The 10,154-nt window shown below is 40.0% G+C and overlaps 1 long non-coding RNA gene across 2 annotated transcripts; it reads left to right on the top strand.

Annotated features, from left to right (window-relative positions):
• Positions 1–1,145: 1,145 nt before the first annotated feature.
• On the top strand, positions 1,146–9,909 carry LOC142602602 (uncharacterized). Of its 2 annotated transcripts, XR_012836349.1 has the most exons (5): positions 1,146–1,237; positions 2,103–2,204; positions 4,529–4,603; positions 5,092–5,253; positions 6,954–9,909. It is a non-coding gene; the product is annotated as an uncharacterized LOC142602602 (long non-coding RNA). The 2 variants fall into 2 exon arrangements; XR_012836348.1 differs by lacking the exon at positions 6,954–9,909 and having other exon boundaries at positions 5,092–5,791.
• The last annotated feature ends 245 nt before the right edge of the window (positions 9,910–10,154 follow it).

Below are 10,154 nucleotides of genomic sequence, written 5' to 3'. Positions count from 1 at the left end.
TACTGTTTTCTCAGGCAATCTTTTCCTTTCGCATATGAGAGGACAGGGGCACAGAAGTGATTTGTTCATTTTTTGGAGATAAGATGGGATACAGACAAATACATTCCGATGATGTGTGTATTTTGGGGAAAAGGAGTTACTGAGTCCTTTGGAAAAGCTTTTCTTGTGCCATGAATCAGAGTAGCCTGGAAGCAGGAGAATGAACACCAGCAGAAGGCAATTTTATAAAAGGAAGATGCACTAATCTTTGCATTTAAAGGGTGTGGATAAATGCCAAGAAAAATCAGTTCTGTCATTCTGCAATGCTTGGAGCTCCTGTCTGGTGAGGTATAAGCCTCGCTGTAGGTATCTGGGTCACCTGGCTGAAATGAATACAACTGCTCAGGTGCTGCAAGTACAACATGTCCATAAGTGCTTCACCAAATCAATACCCAACTATCTTATGTGTTGTTTATATCATTAGCATCATTAGCATGCTGTGTTCCTGACACTGACCTTTCAAGGTGTCTCTGCTCTGAACTATCTCCCAGTAATCTGAGTACATCCAGACTTGTCTTCTAGTGCCCATCATACCTATGCCCTCCCTTTCCCTGAAATGAAGCTGGACATCAGGTGGTTCCTTTACTACTCAGAATATATATGACATTAGAGGATGAGCCCCAGAACTAAAATAGAGTATGCGGCAGCAACAGAACCTTTCAGAACATTTTTTTTCAAACCTAAGTACAGCCAGGATATCATTCCCCCAGAGTGGTATGTCCTGAATCACACTGCTGGGCTTTTTTTCACAGCGGTTTTGTACTCCTGCTATATGGCTCTATGACAGGAGGCAGCTCGGTTTCGCTTTTTCTTGTTTACAAATGTGCTGTAACAGCTTATCTGGGTCTGTTTTGTTCTGTGACTCTTATTTGAGAGATTGTCTTGAAATCCACAGCCCTAACAGGACAGCTGCAAAGACTCCTTCTGGTTTAGTGGAAACAGATCACAGCGGACACCTGATGTGGGAAGAGAAATGTAGGGGTTTGCTTTAAGAACAAAAACTGTTTAAGAAGCTGTGAACTACCTCTGGCCCCATTGAATCTGAAGCTTACTTTTCCTTTTTTTTTCTTTCCTTTTTTTTTTTTTTAAACAACCTTTACTTTTCTTTCTTTTTTTTTTTAAACAGCCTGATATATAGAACTGACTCGGCAAAACCTAAACTGGAAGGTTTAAGTGGATAGATCTTCCTCTGCAAATGGTACGTAAATCCAGAACCAGAGTAGCTTTACAGTAAACCTCAGTGCTCTGTGGGGAAACACAAACCCACTTCTCACATCATGAGTGCTACCAAAAAAACCCAGCTTATTTAGAGATAATTCAGTAATTATCTTTAAAACATCCCACCCCGATGACTAAAAGAATAATAAAGAATAGAAAAGTGTCTTCCTTGATTATCCTGAGTTTCTGTGTGAAAAGGGTGGCACAGAGATACCCATTTTAACCAAAAGCTGGAATCTAAATTAACCTAATGGTAAATGCTTTTAAGCTAAATGCCATGTAAACCAAGGTAACCCTGTTGAAATAGTGGAAATGCACTGATTCATATCAGCTAAGACTCTCTGCTAGATGTTTATTGCTAGTTCTTAATATTGGAGGGGGAAGTAGTATAATGAGCTTGCAACCCTGTGCTGGACTGTAACCACTTAATCACCTTTCAACAAGTGATTTCTCGTTAAGGTGGTAATAGCAGATGGCCAGTGGGATATGAGTAACGGGAATCTGAAAAACTCTCGCCACTCCGCTAAAGGATAAGGGCAAAGCAATGATCTGCAAGGTGTAAGGCAATTGGATATTGTCACAAAAAACTTCACAGAGAAGAACACAAAAGGGCAGTAGGCTCAGCGTGACAGAGAGAAAACTCTATGGCGTGCTCTGTTCCCTGCTATCAAATGAGTTGTTGTCTGAATAGTATAAAGAATTTTTGTAATTAGTTTTTAAAGAGGTTAATGGTAGAGTGAAAGCATTATGTGTGATACAGATGATATTGCCACCTCCTGTCAAGTGTATTACCATCATGTTTTCAATGCCGTCACTGCTGTACTCAGCTATCTTACATTTCCCAGCACTCTGCCCTTGGCTCTGTCCTTGCATCCGAAGATGTTGCCCTTTGGCATGCCATTGTGCCTGGCTGTCTCTTTCCGTCTCCTGCTGCTAAATAAGTAAAGGTATGAAAAAATCAGTTGCTGGGGAGTGGTTATGCACCTATCCATGCACGTGGCTATGTTCCATGTGTGTGCAGTCAGGGATAAATTCATACCCAAGGTACTGTAAGAAGCAGTAACCCATAGCTTACTGGATTAGTGATCTGTTGGTGGGTAATGGCTTGTTTATTTCTCAGTATGTGTGAGCATCCAGCATGCCTTCTGTGTAGCTACGTACAACAGAGCAGTAAATAACAGTATATTGCAAGAACTGTATTTTCTTCCTCCTTTTTTTAAGCTGTTTTTCCATAAAAGGCAGGAAAAGCTTTTATTTGTCTAATATACTTTTTGATATTTATTGTCAAAAAGCAGTTTTGGTATGAGTTAACTATAATATACAAATGATACCACTCATGCTCTAACTTTTTCAACATGGTGATGTACGTCCATCTACTTTTTCTAAAGTGATTAGAGAATTGCTAAATCATCTATTTAAAATAACTTGGAGGCTTCTTATCAATGTATATTTTTGTGTATAAGACTGCTAAAGAAAAACACGTCTCCTTAGGAAAGAACAAAAAAAACCAACAAACAAAATTATTTCACTTAGGAATATAAAGTTAGTTTTAAGTACAAAATTAGAATATGAGAAATTATTACATTAAAGGATGAGGCTATCATTCCATTTCTTCAGATCAGTTGTTATTGAAGAAACAAAGGAGTCATAGTCCAGGAGATTGCTGGTCTGGCCAGCACAGTCCTCTGGTGTCAAAGCCCAAACCCGCAATGAGTCAATAGGTGCATCACTTACTGTAGGGCTTAAAAAAAAACCCTCCTCAAATGACGTTAGGGTTGGGGATTTCACATAATAGAAAAAAGAAAAAAAAAATATCCAAACTGTGATTTCTATTTAAAAACAACGGATTTTAATTTATCTTTAGCATGATGGCATTTGTACAACACGTGAATCTGGCTAATTCACATTAATGGGTCTCAGTTAACAAACAAGTGCAGCAAAACACACCAGAAGGGTTGTTATCTGTGGTCAGCTGGGTTTATCTACTGGCTACTTGGCCTTCCTAGTCAGCAATATAGGTCAAGGTCCTGCTGCTCCAGCACAGCTGTGCCGATGCTCTGCTCATGTAACCTCTGACTACATTTTTGTGTGGTCAAGGAAGTACAATATTCCCTCAGCTGCTGCAAAATGGCTTTTCTCTGTCAATGTGGAATTGTCTGAAAGGTTTCTGCAATTCATAAATACTCCAGAAGAACTCCAAGTCAGTCAGAAAAGGAAAAGTGCTTTAAGTAGAGAACTGCAGAAGAAGTTATTATCCTTACAGTGAGGGCATGCCTGCAAATTTGGTCACTTGAGTCATGATCCAACAGGTACCTACGCTGGCCAACTCTCTGCAGTAAAGCATAGCCAGTGCTTTTGACTGGCAGCAAGGGACAATTCAGCATCACTCCAGAGAAGCTGTGACATTTTTGAACTCCATTTTTATTTTTAATTTCACATAGTCTAACTTAAAGCCTCTAGTTATTGAATCTTGCTATACTTTTGCCTGAAAACTTTGAAGTGCTCCCTCTCACCCCAGCAGTGCAATGCCTTTTTGTGGTGTAAGGGTAAGGGGATGCTATAGTTTTGGGTGATACAAACAGCCCTCTGAAATGCTGCGTAGCATGCACAGGACTGTTCATTGTTTATGCAGAAAAAATCCAGGTCCTAGCTGTCCTTCTCTCCACTTACATAGCAAAAGCAGCGGCTCAGGAGACGCAGGAGGGCTGTGTGGGGCGGCAGTGCCAGACTTCATGGGCTGTTCATAAGGGAGTGATGGTCACTTGCGACTGGCTGCTTCAATTTTGGGAATTCCACTCTGCAAAGGTGGCAAGTTTTGTGTGGGGCTGCTTACCAGCAGTGGACAAATAACATGCAAATGTTGCTTTTCCCTGTAGTGTTACATTAGTTACGCTAATGTGGAATTAGTTATCTAACAGGATTCCCAAATCGCTTTCCAGGCAGAAGCGACAAAATTACAGTCATAACATGCGATAACAAGGAGGACCTTGGGAGGTCGTCTAGTCCAAGTTTCTGCTTAAGACAAGGTCAAAATTGAATTCAAGTAAGGTTGCTCAGGGCTTCATCCGGTCAGATCTTGAAAACCTCCAAGAACAGGGATTTCATAACCTCTCTGCCCATCCTGATCCAATGCCTGAGTATCCTCATAGAGATTTTTTTCTTTATATACAGTTGAAATTTTCCCTGTTTCAATTTATGATCATGGTCTCATTCTCTTCTCATAAACCTCTGTAAAGACCTTGGCTCTGCTTTCTTTGTAACCTTCTCATAGGCTGCTCTTAGCTTCCCTGAAACCTTGTCTTCTCCAGGCTGAACAAGTCCAGTTCACCCAGCCGTTCCTTACACAGTAAGTGCCCCAGCCCCCAACCATCTTGGGACTGATTTTACATCATTGTTTGGACACGTGATGAAAATACTAAACGAGGTTGTACCAGGAACTGATCCTTGTGGGAATCTGCTGGAAATAGTTCCACTTGTTACTCTCACCACTTTGCGATCTGTCAGTGAGCCAGCTTTTCATTCTTCCAAAGTGCATCCTTTTAATTCCATATAATGCATGCTTTTTAATCATACCAACATATGCCATGAAATGAAATGCTTTGGCAAAACCCAGGTAAACTGCATTAACATGAATGCTACTCTCAACAAGATCTTTCATCCTGTGGAAAGAGACTAGTTTTAAAAGATCTGCTTTGCAACCAGCCACATGGATCAGCATTCGTTGTATGTAATGTGTCTGATTCTTTCTTGATAAAGCTTTGGTTAACCCTTCCCCCTGTTTTCCCAGAACTGAGTCAGGTCAGCCTGCCTGTTGTTCTCTTTCATCATTTTCAGCCAGTCAAAATATCTTGGGAGCTAAGGAAAAACAAAAAGCAGCTTCTCTGCTTTACCGGCCCTGAGGCTGGCCTGTGAGATCTTTGGATGCAAGCCAAGCGGATGCTCTACCTCTGGGAGATTCCTGCATCTTGTGAATAAAAGTGAGCTCGGGGAGTCAAGGTGAGAAAGAATCAGATGGATTTTTCTTAAAAACATGAGAATGTTTTCATAAAACATTGATTTTGTAATCTCCTAGCAAAACAATAGTATGTCACAACACTGGCATAATACACGCATTCAGTTATAGCAGCCTCTCTTTTTCTCATTTATTGAAACCATAACCTCCATAATGTTAGAAACAGGTTGAGGAGATTTTGAAAATCACCATTACCTAGAAAAAAACAATGCTTTTATGTTGGGGTTTTGTTTTGGTTTGGTTTTGAGTTTTTTTACTTTTAATATATTGCAATTAAAATATAAATGCATAAGTCTGCTTCACATTAAATTTGCTGAAAAGCTTTTTTCCCCCCCTTTCATGAGATGAGGTTTCATTGGCAGTGAGATACTATTGGATTTGTATCCAAGCTATTTTTAACAAATATCTTCTTTGATTGCCATAATGCCAGGGAGGGTGGAAAAGCATTGATGCAACTTTGGAATTACATTACATCATATGTTGGAGTGAGTCCAGAGGAGGCCATGAAGATGATCAGAGGGCTGGAGCACCTCTTCTATGAAGACAGGCTGAGAGAGTTGGGGTTGTTCAGCCCAAGAGAAGGCTCCACGGAGACCTTATAGCAGCCTTCCAGTACCTGAAGGGACCTACAGGAAAGCTGGAGAGGGACTGTTCACAAGGGTGTGGAGTGATAGGACAAGGGGTAATGGCCTTAAGCTGAAGGTAAATTTAGATTAGATGTTAGGAAGAAATTCTTCCCTGTGAGGGTGGTGAGGCACTGGAACAGGTTGCCCAGAGATTGTGGATGCCCCATCCCTGGAAAGGTTCAAGGCCAGGTTGGATGGGGCTTTGGGCAACCTGGTCTAGTGGAGGCTGTCCCTGCCCATGGCAGAGGGGTTGGAACTAGATGATCTTTAAGGTCCCTTCCAATTCAAACCATTCTGTGATTCTATGAAATTATGTTGGTCATCCTCTTGGGGCTAGCAGGTAAGTATTTATGTGACTGCAAACATAGATGGAAAAATCAATTTTCTCTTTTTTATCTATTTGTTACAGGTACAGTGCATATACTAAATATGCAATGGGAGTTTAATTTTAGAGAGGAGAGTAGTTAAAAACCAACCAACCAACTAACCAAAAAAAACCCCAACAAAGCCACCTTTTTCCTCTAAGGTATCATAATCAGGCAAATTTATGTCAGATGATGAACTAGGGAAAAACCTTATGCCCGTCTATAACACAGAAGTTTTACAGGAGTCCATTATGACACTTTGGCATGGGATTTCTGTATTCTGTTTTATTTCAGGAGAAAATGTAGGGAATGCATGAAAAAGGAGGAAAGCGGAGTGAATGATCTAAATTGGTTTCTCTGGGCCTGAAAACTGCAATGTATTCATCTGCAGGCACTATTTTTAGTAAGCTGTTATTTCACAAGAGAAAATACCAAAAATTTCCCCCATAGCTATTTTCTCTCAGCAAAGGCATCTTTACACCAGAGCCAGTTGGATAAGGAGACCATGGAGCAGGCCTCTTCCCCAAAATCTATTGTTATCCAAATTAAGGAGCTAGAAAGTTCACTAGGCTGTGACTACCCAATTCTTGCTGAGGCTTTACCAAACCCATACTCTGCCTGTATCTAACTCACATACCCTGTAAGAAATTTTCTATGAGCTTTTCTTTTTTTTTTTTCTCCATGTCTTTTTAGACCATCTGTGTGGCAAAGCCAGTGTAGAGGTAGGCTGTTCTCACTATAACGTGGTAGAAACACCAGAGAGCGCCTTCTTTTTCCTCTCCTCAGGGCATCGAGGGGGACAATACAGGACAGCATTAATCCAAATGAAACACTGAATTTCATGGTGAAGAAATGTAAAACCAGATACGTACTTTCTTTATTCTGATGGATACAAGAAAAAAATCGAGAAACTGAGATCACTGAAGGGCATTCTCATTTGCCTACGCTCAGCTTCTCAGATGGCCAAGGGTTCTCACTAGGCAACCACAGAAGTGAATACATTCAGCGATGTTCCCATCTGAACGGAAAGAAGAGGCCACTGCCTTCTCTGACACTGATTCAGACCACTGTGTTGTCTTAATTTCAACTGAGTGGTCATTCAATGAGTGGTCATTCTGTTGAGTAACATTATGCTTTTGTGTTCACATTGCATGATGAGGAGGGGAAAGGGCATTGCTTTCCCACTTAGCAGCACGAGTCGGAGAACTGGTCTGGAGAAATAAGAAATCACCCAGACCTTTGCCAAGAAACTGCAGCTTGTGGAACATAGCACAATTTTGGCTAGATATTTTGTTTTCTTCATACAGTCTCTCTGCAATTCTTAGTTTTGGCAGAAAGTGGAAGAGAAATGCTGAAACACTGCATGTCCGTCTAAATTCTGCTGAGGTCCCAGCTTTCCTTAAGCAAGGAAGTATAGGAGATCTCAGACTGACAACAGCCTTGATTTCCAGCCCAAATAGGTGCAGGGAAATGTTTTCTCTCCTTTTCAATGTTCTCGAGCCTTATTTGTCAAAGGTCAAACTCATGGTCAGGGTCAAACTCTTACATTTACACATGCTTGCTTGGCATGAGAGACTGCTGAGTTTGTAGCCAGGTACAGATGAATTTATGGTTATCCTCACAATTTTCTCTCAGTGCTTGAGCACAGAAATCAGGAGAAAAAAATCCCTCTCTTTTGAGGGGAAAAAAATTATTCACTTGAGACGTATATGACATTTGTCACTTCCTATCAGAAATTCCTACCAGGTGACCCAGAGACCTGCACAGATGGAAGATATAAGATCAAAAGTCAGTCAATCAATAGATCAGCAACAAGAGAAAAAAATATATTCCAAAAAGAGCTAAAATAAAGCACTGCCACATGCTTTGAACATCTACCCAGCAATAAGAATACTATCGGTATATGCTACGTCCTACAACCATCATTTAATTTTTGAGGGCTACTGCCTTGTGCAGCCTCTGTTCCAGAAGGACAAACACTGGGACTTCAAACACTGAATCTGGGCTACCACTTCTCATAAACATGACAAAATGAATCCCAAGAGCATGCATTCATGCTTCCCTTAGCGTAATGCCTCAGGTTTCATGGAAAAATGTATATGTTAGTGTTTATGAGGTTGGAAATGATGCTGCTTTCACTGAGGATTTTTAAGGGAGAAAGAGCACCACATACTATATCAACCATAAATTGTTGATGAGAGGATGAAAGCATCTTCTCATCGGAAATGAGTGTTTGGTAGAATGAGGTCTCAAGATATTACAGTGTCATTCACAGGAACACATATAGCTATGAAGCAGACCTCCAGCCTGTTGAACCAGATGAATTAATTCCAAGTAAAATGTTAGAACTGTTAGTGCCAGCTGATCAAGTGAAGTCAAGTCAACTACTAAATGCACTTTGTAAGTGCAAAGGACTTTCTACTTGATTTACACAACCAGGAACTAGTGGGAGAAAATGCTAGATTTTTTACCTTCAGATGAAAAACGTGTAGATGAAGCAGTTCCCAGTTATGAAATCATAAGGCTGTAGTGCCAAGTTTGACTTTTACTGTCTGAACATTTATCAAAAATGAGGAATAGTCATGTGAAGGTGATTTTTCCAAAGAAAGAATTTCTAGACCACTGCAGCATTAAAATGCTCAGATTCAGAGAAGTCCTACCCTTTCTGCTCTGAAGTTAGCATCAAGCACCTGCAAATACTTCTGCAGTCCCGGAGCCACTGAAGAACACGTGTTGGGTTGCTCGCTTTTCTTATGCTAAAAGGGAACAGTCAGAATGCATCTTCCCACGCTAGCTGTAAGTTAACAAAGAAAAAAAAAAAAAGCAACCTTCTTATTTTATATAAGATGATGGAAGGATATTCATGTTTGTAGTAACTTATGACTTTACTCTTTTAATTTTCCACTGACCTTTCAAAGAACTATTTTTTTTACTGAGCTGCGTAAGCAGCAGCATGCATGCGTTCATTATGTTCTAGGGGCAAGAAAAGGTTCCAGAAAACAGATGAAAGTAAATCCAATTTTGCTCTTCTCTTTTTTATTACAAGTTGGTAAATACTAAGCTAGCAACTCAAGGAAAGCAGCAGGCTTGCTGTCTGATTATCTCTTACCATTTTGCTGTAGCATGTCACCCAGTCTTCCTAAAACTGATACCACCACCCCAAGCCCATGTCCTGTATCAGAACTCTTGGTGCATGCATAAAAATAATGATTGTGTGTTTATTTTGTGGCTGGCTGTAACAGAATGATGACATTGAAAAAGTTGTCTTTATACCTGGATGCCAGAAGTCATTCATAAACAAAACTAGAAAAAATAGAAAACTTTAAGGAGTTGAAATGTAATTTTTTTTTTCCTTTAATTACAGCTATCCATTTGAGAATGGCACTTGTTAATCTCTTATCAAAGCATTCTATTTTTCTTTGATCTAACTATAATTTATTGAGAGCAGTTGCCACAGGCATCTGTAATCCTGCTTTAAATCCCTCTATGCATTCCACTCTGTTTCAGGCCGGCCTTTTTCCATCCAGCATGGTGAATGTATTCTTCCTTTTGTTTGTATGTGCATTTCCCATTTGTCTCTGTTGGAGTTACAGGCACTCACAGACACATGAATAGTCCCTTCAAGTGTATGTTTGCTTTGTATTTTGTTTCACATGCTCATTTATGATCATTTATCATCATCATTTACATTTATCATCATTTATTATCATCATAATATGATTATTTGTTACTTAGGAAGATCCAGGTTGTCTATATTAACGGAGCCTTCAGAATGTGGGGAAAAGATAAACATTTTCTTGCTTGATATTGTCTAAGAATAACGGCAGGGACATGTGGTAGCAGCTTTAGAGCAGTGAAACTCGTAAGTTATTTAAAACTGTTATCGCATCATTG

This window comes from Balearica regulorum, chromosome 7 (assembly GCF_011004875.1).
Source record: "Balearica regulorum gibbericeps isolate bBalReg1 chromosome 7, bBalReg1.pri, whole genome shotgun sequence".
Taxonomy (NCBI): domain Eukaryota; kingdom Metazoa; phylum Chordata; class Aves; order Gruiformes; family Gruidae; genus Balearica; species Balearica regulorum.
Note: the sequence above shows the minus strand (reverse complement) of the source record. Positions and strands in the feature narration are given on the sequence as shown.